Consider the following 15,954-nt stretch of genomic DNA (forward strand, 5'->3'; position numbering starts at 1 on the left):
CTATATAGTATACACCTACAGTGTAATAATTACACGTGCTGTGCTGCCTCCGCCGCCGTCAGGTTCACGCAGCAGCAGCGATTAGAGTGACTTATAAGAGTTAAGAATTATGCGTTTTTGTACGTTTTTGTTTTTCGGATTTCGAAACGGGCAGTATTTTTTTTTATCAATTTTTCGGTACCTATATCATACCTATATTTTGTTATAACACATCAACGCAGTCATATTGCGTATACACTCGACAATCGCATACAACACTGCACAATGTACGATAAATTACGGCAGTGTTTATGGTATATAGTCCTAGCGGATTATAAGAGAAAAAATTTCATTGCCACTTCTAGGAATTGTAATGGTCAATATGAAAGAACAACCCCAATAAAAAAAAAAAAAATACAAAAAGGTTCGAAACGGGTTAACATTAAAAGTTAATAGAACTAAATGATATAATGGAATTTCAAAAAGAAAACAATTTAGTATAATATTATGTAGGTAGGTACTCATCGAGTGTATACCTATACAATATTTATGTGTTGTGTACAAGCAACGTATTATTATGGTTAACGTTCGAGTGATTTTTCAAAGAATGTTTTTACTAAAAACATAAAATATATAATATAATATAATATACAATATATTTATTTCAGAAACAATGGCGAACGCCGTACACATATATATAAATTATAATTATTATACTATATTCATGGGTAGTGTATTTTCGAAATGAAAACTCGAAAAATCGTGTAAAGAATATTATAACTTAAAACGTTCGGCAAACTACGACCAGGTCATGAGAAATCCAAAATTCGATACATTTTATTTATTTAAATATAAGACAGCGAAAATAATTTGTTATTTTTAAATATTGACGATTTGCATACTCTTACACTATCGCTTCAGTGCCTATTTAGACTCTCAAGTGACCTATTTTTTAAAAATTTTTTTCTCCCAACAAAAACTGCTTTGCCTACACAGAAATATAATATGCAGGCATTATACAGCCTTTGGAATAACTATTTTCGTGTTGAAAATCCTCTTAAAAATTATAATTACCTGCGCCGAGTTCAAAAGCCCCGCTTCGCGTCCTTATTCCCATCCTCGCGGGATCCGCGTGTTATGGCTAGTGATCCGTTTCGGGACATCCACACATCGCGCCTGCATATACAGCCATATAAATTGTAACAATATCGCGCGGTATGTTCGAGAGTCACGGGGGCGCCACCGCAAAGAATCGTGTCGCGCGCGCGAGTTCATAAATCGCAGTACATGCAGAACCCGCGTCGAGAACAAGCGCGCGCGCTGCGACGGAGATTCGTTTAGGAGTGTAATTAACGGCGGCGGCGCGTCGCGGCGTTTTTCTCTGATGTTTTGCCGCCCGCGCGGGGTCACGCCACTCACGCCGCCACGACAACACAACAATATGTATATAATAATAACAATAATAATATTATTATACTTACGCCGTCGCCGCCGACACCGCAAACACATTCGTGTAATATATAGCACGCGCGTACGACACGATAATAATATTGTAATAAATCACATTTTAAGTAGGACTTATCGTGCGTAATACTTGTTGCAATGCGTGCCAGCCGCGGAGGATTGTTGATAAAAATTCCCGTCCCGTGGGTATACGATATTCCGGGTTTACGTTTTTATTTATACTGACCTGCCAGATTTGTTCGTTTCGTTCGCGATTCATCTGCAGCAGCAAGTATAGACTAAAATACCCCGAATACGAACGGCCCAGTGAACTGATCGGGTGATGTATGTAGCCTACCCGCGCGGCCATGGTTCGTCCGCGGTATACCGCGACCGGACGGCACGCCGCGCTGCGCGTATACCGCGGTGGTGGTATTCGTGTCGCATGACCGACGGACGCCTGCCACGCAATGACCGCGGTACAATGGTAAACACGCGCAGCATCGCGAAAAGAAAGACAAAAAATAAATGGAATTTTTCCGATACACTCGACCGTTCCGTTGTGTTCGTTGGCTGTTTTTTCACATATATATAGATACCCATATTGTTTGCATTCCCCACGAATCGTCTACCCCTCTGATCGTCGTCGTCGTCGCGTCGGTCGAGTATGAAAAAAAAATAATTTACGATAAACAAATCAAGCGAACACGTAGGTATTACCGCACACTACATCACTGTTGATCGTCTTTTAGATATTTATATAATATATTGATTTATATATTATATAGGTAGGTTATCTATATTATAATATATTGTAAGATAGGTATACTAAGCCGTTTGTTACGATTTTCATCTCACCCGGGAGACGAATACTGTATTACCTATATTATATTAATCATGATATTTTTTTACGTTTTGTCGGTAAATCACGTCGTCTCTCATTGAAGGAGAATCTTTGCCATCCTGTGCGCGATTATCGTAATTATTATTCGTTTTTAACGTTTTATACGTGTTTTTTGTTTTCAGATATTACTCTTTTTATCTGGCGCTTTCCTAACCTGTGAACCGACCGGCGCCCAAAATGACTTTTCATTGACGTACCGACTGCCGAGTGTCCGCCGAGCGAATTGTACAGGTACGAATTTCTGAGCCAAAGCTGCATATTATCATAGAATCGACATGTAATTAATGCGACTTTTCGTCTTACCGATGTGTGTCTTATGCATATAGGACACCAGTAATTATGTGGAAAATCGGAGTGCAGAACAAAAGTATTTGAAAAAATACATGCTATCGCCAGACGTGGCATGCAACCAAAAACACCTACATATTATATACAATGAATATTTCTGTAATTTGACTAGGTATTCAAGATCGTAACATCGAATATAAGTATGTCGTTACAAATATGAAATAATAAAATATTTTATTCGTAATTATATTCATTATTGCGTATAATAAAAATATATGGGCTATTATTAATTTGTATTTAATTATTATCATGGTAGGTAAATAATATGAAATAAGGTTGACTTACATTTTAACCTTAACAATAATAATTAATAACAATAATATAGATTTAATGTCAGGCTTTTCTATAAATCACAAATAAGGAATAATCAGTCTACAGGTTAGGTAATTTTGATTCGTGTATTATTACTATCGTCCTGTGCTTGGGCATTGCCTTTTTTTTTACATCGAATTATTAGACTCAAATTAATATTAAAGTGTATATTTTTTTACGTCAAATATAAATAAATAATTATCATAAATCCTTTATTCTACATTTCAATTCACTATTTTATATACAATATTGTACATGCATGCACTTTAATTGTATACATACATAATAATATTATATATTTATAAATCAATATAATATATTATTTTTTTTTATGATCCATAACAACTTTATTACCTATTATAAATAGCAACTTTATAATACGCTTAATTTGTATGCTTAAATTTCAGTAAATAATATTATAGGTATTTTAAGTTTTAATGAATTTGTTGGTATTAAGGATTAGTTTTTACGTCACTACCTATAGTAATAAAATCTGTATTTCAAACGACGTTTTGAAAGTTGCTTACTCGTACGAATAGGTCAGCACATAAACGAATATCTATATATAGAATTATAAGTTAATAATTTTGTGTCTCCATAGAATTTACGTGCGCCATTCAAATTTTTAAATTCCCAATAGTTTTCAAAGGTGACGAGGAAAAAAACATAAACAATTAAGGAAAAACGTTAATTTTTACGCAAAATTGATTTTTAACAAAATCGACTTTGGTTTTTGGTGTAACTTTAAAACGAATGACCGTAGATACATGCAATTTTCACTGATTGTTTATATTTGCATTTTCCATACACGATACATTTTTAAAAATATTTTTATTTGTTTTGAACTGTTTAGGAAGATTTTCAGTTTTCAATTTTATTAGTCTTTTTTTCCAATAAATGTCAATAAAACTTTATTTGTAAGGTAAAAAAGCTTGAAAATGTAATACAAGGCTCCTACTATATTGTTACAATGGCATTTAAAAAATATTCAAATCCTTAGTCACAGTTTTTTTTTATAAACATTTAAAGTTCAAATCTTGACAAAATACAGAAAAATCACGAAAATTACCAAATTTTTTTTGAGTTGAGAATTCATAAAAAATGTGTTTATTAAATCTAAGGTTTGAAAATGTAATACAAGATTACTCATAAGTTTGCCTACCTTTATCAAAAAAAAATGTCTACAAGCAAATTAAATTCAATTTTTGTGAGAGTATGAGAACGCGGATCTCGTCATTTGGATGCGATGACGAGTCGATGGCGGCAGTATAATAGAACCCGGTCAGCTGCAGGTGGTCGAGCGTCGCTTCTACACTGTTCTGAGATAGCGCAGTTCGAGATTTGACCACCGGGGTCTTTGCTTGCCATGAGCATTTGGGCATTCGCGTTTCGCCGAGCGTTTTGTCTTTTTCCAACGGTCGAACCTGGCGGAGCGCGTCCGTTCACCGTGTTTGCCGGGCATTGGTCAACCTCGTGGTTTACCAAACCTTTTTCATAAGTTTATATTACTCGACCAATAAATAATAATTGCTGTCCCGCGCAGTTCTCTCTCGTTACCGCGTTCATCACTTTTCTGTGGTGTAGTTGCAGCCGTCGTCATAAACATCGAGACGGAAGTTTTGCCGCCGTCGTGGTATGTCGTCAAGTGCCGACATTGGACCGCCACTCGCCGTCCGTTTCTTTCTTTCTTTCACACAAGACACAAAACAATACACGACGTTGCCGTAATGTATTGCCAGACTTCGCCAGTTTCATTGTGCGCCGTCAATCGTTCGGCGAGTTTGATGATCAGGTCGTATAATATTATTAATATTATATTATAGTCATATTATTATGTTGAAATAGATGCCTACTGGTCGGATATATTTTTTCTAATATTATTTAATATGTTTTAACGCTCAGTTATTTGCCCGGGCGCCATTAATATTGTTGTTTGTTATTGTCTGTTATGTTACATAGTATTATGTACCTACTGCGCTAAGCGCCTTTAACGATGGTTGTTTTAAATAATTGTATTTATCGGTGTGCATTTATTGTTACACAGATTGTAACACAAATTTCACATGATAATTAACTACTGTGACATAAAATAAAATACATACACTTTTGTATAACCGTGTAAAATAATATAAAACAAATTTAAAAATTATATAATGAAATACATTATACTGAATACTATTTCTACTACAGTATTTTATAAAGGTAGAAAAAACATCTATAACAAATACAGCAAGTTATTAAATATTTTTTCTTTACTACCTATTATTTGTAATATTCAGAACATCAACCTAAAATTGAGAAGTATCATTTTCCTCTACCTATTGAAATATTTGGAAGTCATATTATATCAGACTATCAGAGAAATTTAAAAAATATTTTTTTATTATTTAATTAACACTGGTTAAAAGTCGTAGCGACACGTCGCTCAGATTATAATTAAACTTGAATTCAAAATTGTATACGTACCTACCTACTTATTGTATGTATTCTATATATTTATTACGATACATAACTATATATTGTAATGAAGTAGGTATACACACTGCTGCTGAGCAGGACTAGAGAATTTTGCATCCTCTGTATAATAGAAACTAGAAATTTTTTTCTGTGTGAGGAGAGATTGAAATAAATAAAATATCTAAAATATTTGAAAAAATTTGGTCAGCTTAACCAAACCCATAAATTAATTGTAAGTCAGTATGATACAGAAGGATCCGACATTTTTTAAATTTCATACCTACTGTATACGATTCCGTAAAATTACGAAATAACTTTTCCCACAGTGGTCTAAAATTGAAAAAAGGTAGCCAAAAATGTTTATTTGTAACAATTACATTTCAAACATTTTGTTTTAAATATGTTTTAAACACGTCTTTTAGAATTATATATTATAAACATTTTTTAAAAATATTCATTTTTACTCACGCCAAATCGGTATTTATGTTGAAAAATGTTTCTTTTTTATTTAAAAATATCATTAATTGTGTACTAATTATTATTTAATTTAAAACGACTCATTGTTTAAATTAATCTTATTTTTGGATACATTATATATGTTGTCAAATATTTATATTTATTATTATAACATTAAACTATGTGTACGACTACGTAGGACGTTGAACTCAATTAATTACTGATAGACTATTTATAAGTCTTTAGGACTTTTACGATTTTAGGTTATTGATTAGTCAACGATAGTCACGCTCATATATACATACAATAAAACTAGATAATACAACGAAACCATTTATGTGTAGATTACTTGCTCATATTTGCTCGTTACCTACTTCATAGTGTCATAGTGAGCACTTGAAGTTTGAATGTTTGAAAATTTAAAATCGTATTTTATTTTGGTTTAGAAATACAAATTAAAAACTCAAGTACAATACGCCCTGCAAGAAGTATTTCTCTTTTCAAAAAAAAAAAAATATCGAACTAGGATCTTTTTCTATCTTTTTTACGAGACTTGAGAGTTTTTCCTGTAAGAAAAGTTTTTGAGAAAAAAACAGGTCACGTGGAGGCCCGTCAAGTCGGTATACGAATACGAATTATTATTATAATAATTATTATGTAAGTAACAGATCATTTTATAAGATTTCTTTGAAAATTAGACTTTTGGCCAACTTTTTTCATTTTTGAACCACCGTGTTCCTTCCGCCAACATTCGGAAATACGTATAATATTATAATTTTTACAACCATAAATAATCAATGCAAATTGTGATTTTTCTACAAGTAACTGCAGCCTGCAGATATATGTCAGACCTATAAACTAATGGACAGCGCTTAGAGCGAGAAAAGAAACAAATTGGTAACATTTATACAGTTCTTTATGCGGGGCCCCTTCACTACTTTATGACCTTTCTCTCTCAGCGATATATGGTTACATATATGATCGCCTAGCATTGATGGCAGGGCGGAGTGGAATGCGCTGTCCATTAGTTTATAGGTCTATGAGAAAATCGCATCAATCAAATGTGCAATTTGGTTTTTTTCTACAACCGGCTATACATAAAATAATATACGGCTGTTCGTGCGCAGTTTGCACGACAGTGATTATGATATATGTCACGATAATATATATAATAATAAGTAAAAAATCACAAACATTAAATGGGTACATAATCTGTTTTTTTCCTCCCCATATCCGGCTATATAAAAATATGATATAATATACGACTGCTCGTGTGCACGACAATGACCGTCTTTTACATTACAGCAATGGTTTTATGTCGCAGCGTCAGTGACACAATCTGGCGTCGATCGTTTATGATGCAGTTATACATATATATATATATATGGTATATATGATATATATACATATATATAGGTAGTTTATATATTATATACATAACATACCTATTATATTTTTATATATGGGAATAGGAACCCATAATAAATAATCGGTACTGGATACAAAAATAAATTGTAACGACAAGTCGGCGAGTTTTTATTTTTATGATAAATACGATGAAACATATTTTGTGTATCGTATACAACTGCAGCTGCTGCTGCATTCCAACAAGGTAATAACGTGCCGAATGCGAGAGACCCGTCCGGCCGTCTCCTCGTTTATTCATTGTCAGCATACAAATACATCGTATGGTCGTACACTTGTACGGCTATTTTTTTTAAACATTGAACCGATTCGTCTTAGATCACAATAGGCAGCAGTGAGAAATGATATATTGATATCGCAGCCGTCCCGCCTCCTCCGGAATCGCCGTAGATTTTGTCGTGCAGCTGGTACGGCGGCGGCGGCACCTGGAATGTTCGAACAGTCAATACACTCGAACACGTTCGGCCAGTCGCCACTCACCAGTCACCAGTGCTGTAGTTCGATCGCGGCGCGCTTCCCGCACTGGTCGCGGACACCGACTGCCTTAATAATTTATAATCATAATATATTATTATAAAGTTTAAATCTATTTACTGTTCAGTAATTATACGTAGCCATTATACGTAGACGATTTCTTTCACATTACACGCATTTCCCGATATCGGTTCATTCACAACAAAATCGCGGTCGTTTCGATATTCGATGTCTACGAAACCCTGAACGTCGATGGTCAGAGTGCAAGTATCTATTGTCGCATACGAGGATTGGTAATATTATAAGCACGATTTTAATTTTAATTTAGAAGTATAATAGGGCGGATATTTAAGTTTACCTACATTTTCCCTTATGATTTTTTTTGAATTTTTATGAGTTATCTTTACGAATTGTAATAGTTTTAAACTTAATTTAACGAAAACATTTGTAGTTGAAAATAAGTTATTTTAATAATTCGCAACAAGATTTTAAAAGATCTGAAATGTTATTGTAAGATTAGTGATATTTGTACATATGTATATATATATATATATGGTTATTACTTATTCATAGTTTTTGTACCTTTTGGTTAGTATCAGGGTAAATGGGTACATGGGTACATTTATTATATTGTTTATTAGATATTGTTTTGTATTTTAATTTTATAATGAATATGATTGTGGCTGTTGTGTATAATTTTGGGTAATATAATGGGTACATGGGTACAGATATTTATTGTGGTTTTCTGGTAATGACATATTATGATGATGTTGAGTCATAAAGCTGTGTAGGCGCAATGATGTAGATATCATTACATCCAACTTAGTTTTTTTGATATTATGCCCTCATAATATGATACGATTGGGACAAAAAATTTTTAATTTTGATAGTGAGAGAAAAGTTATATAATCTTGATTTTGTAGTTTGTACATATGTTTTATAAGGTTAATAGTTATATAATTTGATTGAGTATTTTATAGTGTAAATGTTATTAATTAAATATAATAGGTATATAATTTAATTATTGTAGCTTAATAATTTTTATATAATTTAATGGTTAAATAGTTTAAAATTATATAATGGTTAAATATTTTTAAATAATATAATGTTTTAAAAGATTTTTTTTTAAAAATAATATAATGGTTAAATAGTTTAAAATAATAGTTACATGGTTATATGGATATATATATTTTTTGTATTTTAGACATACTTGACTTCTGGTATGTCTTTAGGTGAATTGTTTTCTGATTTTCCCAAGGCATCTTGGTGTTGTAGAAGTTGTAGTTTGATATCTTCTTTGTGTGTTTTGTTGTCATTCATGTTTTCTTTGAATTGGTTTTCATGTTGTTTATGCATAATAAATTGTGTTAAGTTAGTGAAGATACCAGCTAACATTTTTAGACTCCATCCAAATGTTTGGTAAAGTAATGAGATGTTAAGTCCGGTATTTAATAGACTAATTATTATTTTTGTAATAAAAAATATTCCTAATAGGCCGGAGACGAAAGTTCCAAGTGAGGTAAACCATCCCCACATTTTTTGTAGTTTGTTTTCTACCATTTGTCCAATGGTGTTTTCGTCTATGAGGCCTTGTAGTCTGAGGCCTTGGTCCGTGTAGGTGTGTCCTAGTGATTGTCTGGCAATGTTTTTTTGGGCAGCTTCGATTTCTTGAGGGAATAAGAGGTGCTTTTGTAGTGCATTCATTATTTCGTGACTATAATTTATATTCCAGCTGCCATAAGATTTTCTGGGCTTTTATATGTTTAGCTTCCTTTTTTGGCTTACCTTCAGTGGTCGCAAGTTCTTCCTGGTCGGTTTCGTGAGGCAAGCGTAGGCCGCAGTCCTGGATTCCTGGGCGGTGGAAGATGTGTCGAGCTTCGAGTTGGTCAGTTGATTGATGAAGTTGGTGTTGGTGGTAGCGTCTGTTTTTCTTTGTTCCTGGGTGGCGAATGCGGTAGCTTGCTCATTGGAGAGGTGAGACAGGGCCTTGCATACTTGTTCTTTTGCCTTTACGACTGGCCAAGCATGGCCCGATGGGATCTTCTTGGTAATCCTCATCGTCGAGACCTTGAACGAATTCGCAGGCGCAACTGGTAGCCTTGGTGTTGGCTGTAGGTGTCGATGTTGGTTGGAACCGTAAGGATTTTTATAGCTTTTTTCTAGACAATGTTTTCCGGTGTAGGTGAGCTTTGCTTCATATTGTGTTGCGGATTTTGGTCTGTATCGTGGTCCATGTCCCATGAATTAGAAATATTTGATAATGGCATGGCTTCCTATCTTAAAAAAACATGGTCGCAAAGGCCAGAGAAGGAAAAAAAACAATTAAAGGGTGGTTGTTTTTTGGATAAGATTTAATAAATTACTAAAAACTAGTTTGATCAAAGCCATCTTTGGATTATAATTTTTTTAAATGCTTTTCCAGTAAAGGACATTAGTGTTGATACCTATCACATTGGAAAATACTTTCTGTACGCAGGTATTAATAAAATGTGAAATGTTTATTCCTCTCAATGTTTTGATTCTTTTTATCTATGAAATAAATTACATTTATAGGACAAGGATAGATAGAATACACATAATGGTTAATTGAGAAAAATTCAATTTTCATTTATATCTGATTACTCTGTACAACAATTAATAAATAAATTTATACACCTAACTATTCTAGTTTAAAAATAACACACATATTTTTTTGGATTAGTAAATCTGTAGTTCACTGCTATTGAATTTAATAATAGTATTATTGTGAATAAAGTACGGTTAGAAAATCGATATTTTAATTATATATTCTATGTAATAGATTTTAAAACTTATTAATAATAATCAAGAGTAGACATGTACATCTAATCAAATTTGTTTATTGATTATAAACTTATAAATTATTAAAAAATATTAAAATATATTGCACTCACTAGAAAATAAACAATTGCTGTATAATATTATATAATATAACCTTGTTTGTAATTTGTGGTATCGGTACTTTTGATTGACATACTATTTATCAGCTAAATAAAATATTATATATATAATTTAAAATACATTGTTTTATTTTAGACATGCATATTCAAATGTATGCTATTTTTAAATATTTCTATAATAGGAATGAATTCAATTTCTGGGATACTTAATAATATTAAATTGCCTAAGATTAATAAGTTATAACTTGTCAAATATTATAAAAACTTATAGGAGGGTAAATGTTTTAGGTATTAAAACTTTGGACACTGACAATAATTAAAACAAATCATATTTGATATCCCTAAATATTTACCTTACCTTGATTTGTTATTTGTTTGATTTTTAAATTTAATTTAATACTTACTTGAAAGTAGTTAGTCATAGAGAAACAATAAATAATGATAATAAATAAGAATAATAAACCTTATAATGAAAAAATATAGCTTCAATTTGTCAATAAGCATGTAAATCAAGTATTCTGTTAAACCTATGTGTCATACTGAATATTAAAATGTGTATTGAGTTTTGCATAATATATAACATTGCTGATATAATTTTAAATCAATTGTCATATACTTCGAATCGGTAAGAAATATTAATATTTTATCATATAATTATCATGTACCTACCTGATATGAAATAAAAATGTAAGAAAACATAAAATATTAATTTATATTTCATTTGTGTTGAATGTCCATTTTTAACTATGGTATAGGTACCTACTGGCTACTATTGTAAATATAAATTAATAGAAAACTATGTATTTACTTGGACAAGAGTACTTGGAGATACAACAGTTAATTTACAATGAGCAATTGACATCTCGTTTTTATGTATGTAGGTAATACATTCACATATAACCAATGTAATGTATTGTTGGTTTCATGAATTATAATTTGACGGTATGTTTTTGATCCTATAGTTCAAAATTGACAAGTCTGTACACTAAAAGAACCTCTGGCAAGACATAGCGTTCTGTAAGTTCTAAGTGTTTTCAAATGTACGTATAAGTGGAACAGCTGTTATGGCATGCAAGTTCCATCTTTTGTAGTGAATTATAATTATGAACATAAGTCATAAAATATAAGCGTTGTCCAAGTATTGCAGCAACCGTTACAAATAATGTTTATATACATTCTAGTAGTACCTATATTAAATGCAATAAAGTGGACAATTTTGAATAATTAATATAAATCAGTAATTTTATATAATAGGTATTAAATACAATATATAGATGTTTCAATATGTATATAAAATAGACCAGCTCTGTAAAATTTGTATTTAGGTAAAAATACATTAAAATATTAGATGATGATGATAATATGATATTATATTATATAATTTAAAATTAAATAGGCACTAAACGTGTATATACAATTAAATTTTCTTAACATATTTAAATAGCACTATTTAGTGTTTGTAAATTGCGATCATATTATATTGGTATCACACATATTTTAACAGAAGTGTGGACAATTTTCAAATGCCTTAGATGAACCAAGAAAATTATTTTAAATTTAACTAATGTAGGCAATAGCTACTTTAGTCAAGATAACGTCCATTTCTCCTTTTGGAATTGAGATAAATACTTATACAAAATGGTAATATTTATCAAACAAAAACTATATCAAATTATTTCTCTATGACTATCTATTTACACTTATTGATGACATTATTTGGCTAAATTAACACTATAGTGAATATTTTTATGGTTTATACTATAAAATTGAAATTTCTTTTGAAAAAAATTCTGTACTTATTACTTTCCACTTAAAAATTAACAAAAATTATCATGGGTTATATACGCATTCAGATATATTATGTTGTATTTTTATTTTTACACAAGAATACTATTTATAGATTGATCGAATAGATTAGTATTTCCCTACTGTCCTACATAATCCAAAGACTCTGTGAGCCGGTGTCGAGGAATTTGTCAAAATATATCTTAATAATGATTAATCATGTTTGATTTGAAAATAAATTATGGTTTTAACTTAGAATAGCTTCTCTTTTCACTTAAGTTTTTTCTTGTCTTATGATAAGATATTTGTTATAATAACATAAAATGATAAAAATAAAAGATATAAACAATAACTCCCTTTTTTACAAGTACCGATATGACAAATTTTATTATGGGCTATAATATTGATTTTATAATTTTGATAGAATAAACAAGAACATTCACACTCTACAACGTATTTAAGATGTGACACGCTAGTGGTTGTTTCATAGAATGTTAATAAATGAGCTGCATTGTAGGTACATCGAGGTATAGTTTCTTGATTTTAAATTTCAAAACAAAATCCTCTGTTTGTTTTACCTTTTTATATTATATTTTTCATTGGTTTCTTAATATTGTTTATTAATTGCAGCAACATTAGTTGGAGCTTGATCACAAATTGTTAATACAATAGTAAAGCCAGATGATTGAACAGTCTTTATAATAATTTTAATTTAAATTGACAAATTGGTACCATTCTCCTTGTTCATAATTGTCTAAAACATATTGTATATATATAATATACACAATATTTATATTTATCGGATAAATCTTCGGCCACATGCTTCGCCAAAATTTCCCACTTAAAACATTCCTGAACTATATTTTATGGATTTATTGTGCCGCATTTCCTGTCAATAAATTCCGGTAATTGTATGTACGATGATCCGCCCATTGGCATATATTTATACACCGCCACTAATAGTCCGTCTATACTTTCTAGGGTGAAACCACTTCCTCTCCCAATGTATTCATCTTTCTCCTTCGTAAACTTTACAAATGCTCTCTCTATAATCGTTTTAATGTCGCTATCTAGATACATTTCTACTGCCACTGTCTTAAACGCCCGGTTTTCCGACGAGCTTGGCACGTTTGGTCTGTTATAAGTAGCCTCGAGTATCAAATTAAATTTAATTGCACGTTTTTGCACGTGGGTTTTTAATAAATTGACTAGCTCGGTCATAACTGGGCGGAGAAAGTCTGAATAAATTTTTGTATTGCTGATACTTTTGATGATTGTACTCTCTTATTAATTCTTGGTTGAAGTCTACATAAAAGGAGTAGTCTTGAATGAGTAACAACCCTGATGAATCCATAATGTCTATAAATGATGAAAGAGTGATATAATAATTATGAATATAATGTTTATTTTTGATTTTTTTTGTATAATTTATTAAAGATTTTTTTTTTTTAATTAAGTTATCTTTGGTAATATGGTTTAATTCTTCTAACGTGAATAATGTCTTCAGTTAGTTTTTTATTAAGAATTAATTTTACTTTATAATTTAAGTCTGTAATTTTTTTGATAATTGTAAATGGGCCTCTATATTTTTGTGCCAATTTAGGCGATTTGCCTACGTGTAAAAATGGAAATTTAACTAAAACTTGGTCTCCAGGTTTAAAGCTTATTATCCTGTAACCTTTGTCGTAATATTTTTTTTGATTCATTTGAGCTTTTCCAACTATTTGTGGAATTTTATTTCTTATATCATTTAGTTCTTTCAATGATTTTTGTATATCATATGGCATGCCTTCAGGTATTAGTTTAATATCTATAGGAAAATAAGGTTCAAAGCCATGCATTAGGAAGAAAGGGCTATATTTAGTGGAAGTTTGAGGAGTTGCGTTGTAAGCTAATGTGATGTATGGTAAAAAAAATGACCACCTATGTTGATTGTCGTCATTTATATAGTTTTTTAAAGAACTACATAATACTCCGTTAATTTTTTCTACAAAGCCCTGGGTTTCCGGGGAATATGCAGTTGATAATATTTGTTTAATTCCTAAGTTTTGTGTGACTTCTTCAATTAATTTATTTTTAAAGTGCGTGCCTCTATCGGATGAAAATTGTCTGAAAGATCCCCACTGTGAAACTAATATATATATAACTATAACTGGGCGGAGAAAGTCTGAATAAATTTTTGTATTTCTGATACTTTTGGCATAGTATCACACGATCTTCCTATTTGCAGACGATAAAATTTCAATAAACCCGGGAACCTTCACCATAATCATCCGCGTCTTTTTTGCCCTAGCAGCCGAGGTGGTGTTGGCAGTCGAAACACGTTTCCCGTTAACGGCAACGGTGTAAGATTCTTTAAAAATAAAAAAGCCTAATATTTATATCTAATGAGATGTGGTATCGAATCTATTAGAAATCTAATTAACCTCACGACTGATAAATAAAATCTAATGAAACAACTATTTAAAAAAATCTTTTTAACTTCCGACATATAAATAAAAATAAAAATAATTTAACGGCACGTATTTCAAAAATCTATTTTAAATCTTATGATAATATTTCTCAAAAAAAATTAAAATTATCTACGAAGGAAAAATTAACGGGTCTTTTAAAAATCTAATTCTGTTGCAGGTTTCGATAGTGAATAACGTAATTATTTTTCTCCTCAAACGTTCTCATTAACTTCCTTACCTTTGATCCACGCGGCACACTATTTTGTGGCAGGAAGGGTAGGTCGTTATGCTTGTTGTGTTTTGATATGATATATCCACCTCATACACTCTCCACCTAATAATGCTTTCAATTCGTTTACGTGATTGCTTTCATAGTTTGGTTCATTCCAAAGTACGAGGCGTTTGCCTGCTGCTTCCATAAAAGCGAAATTGTTCGTTTTATTAGCAGTACCCAAACACCCGTAATTTAAAAAAAACGAAGCTACAGCGTCAAAAAAAAAATTTTTACCTGCATTAGGTGGAGCTAAAATAGCCAACGTATTACATTTAGGTACCCGTTTATTGAGTACATTTATTAAGTCTATTAAAAAGTAATACACATTTTCCGTATTATTATCGAATTGATATAAAAGTAATTCGTTGGCTATTTTCACAGATTCAGTAACGTTATAGTAAACTTGATCGAATGTACGATTATATGCATTAAAATACGGGTGCACCTTTTCGTCAGCGTAGTAATTTTGATAATCTTTTAATGACCAATGCATCAATTTAATCCCCCATAATTCTATGTCCCTTTCTACATATTTGTCTTTGGCGCAAAGATAATTGAGATTTGAATTTAAGTAGTATTCTTTTATATTTTTGTAAGCTTCTGGGGGACAACAAGGATATTGATATAAAAGATCTGGTATAGTTAACGGCCCATCTTCCGAACCAGCCCCTGTGCCTTTCGTATTTTTTTTATATTTTTTAACTTTACCATTTTTTTCCCCCAACA

Source organism: Acyrthosiphon pisum, chromosome X (assembly GCF_005508785.2).
Source record: "Acyrthosiphon pisum isolate AL4f chromosome X, pea_aphid_22Mar2018_4r6ur, whole genome shotgun sequence".
Classification (NCBI taxonomy): Eukaryota; Metazoa; Arthropoda; class Insecta; order Hemiptera; family Aphididae; genus Acyrthosiphon; species Acyrthosiphon pisum.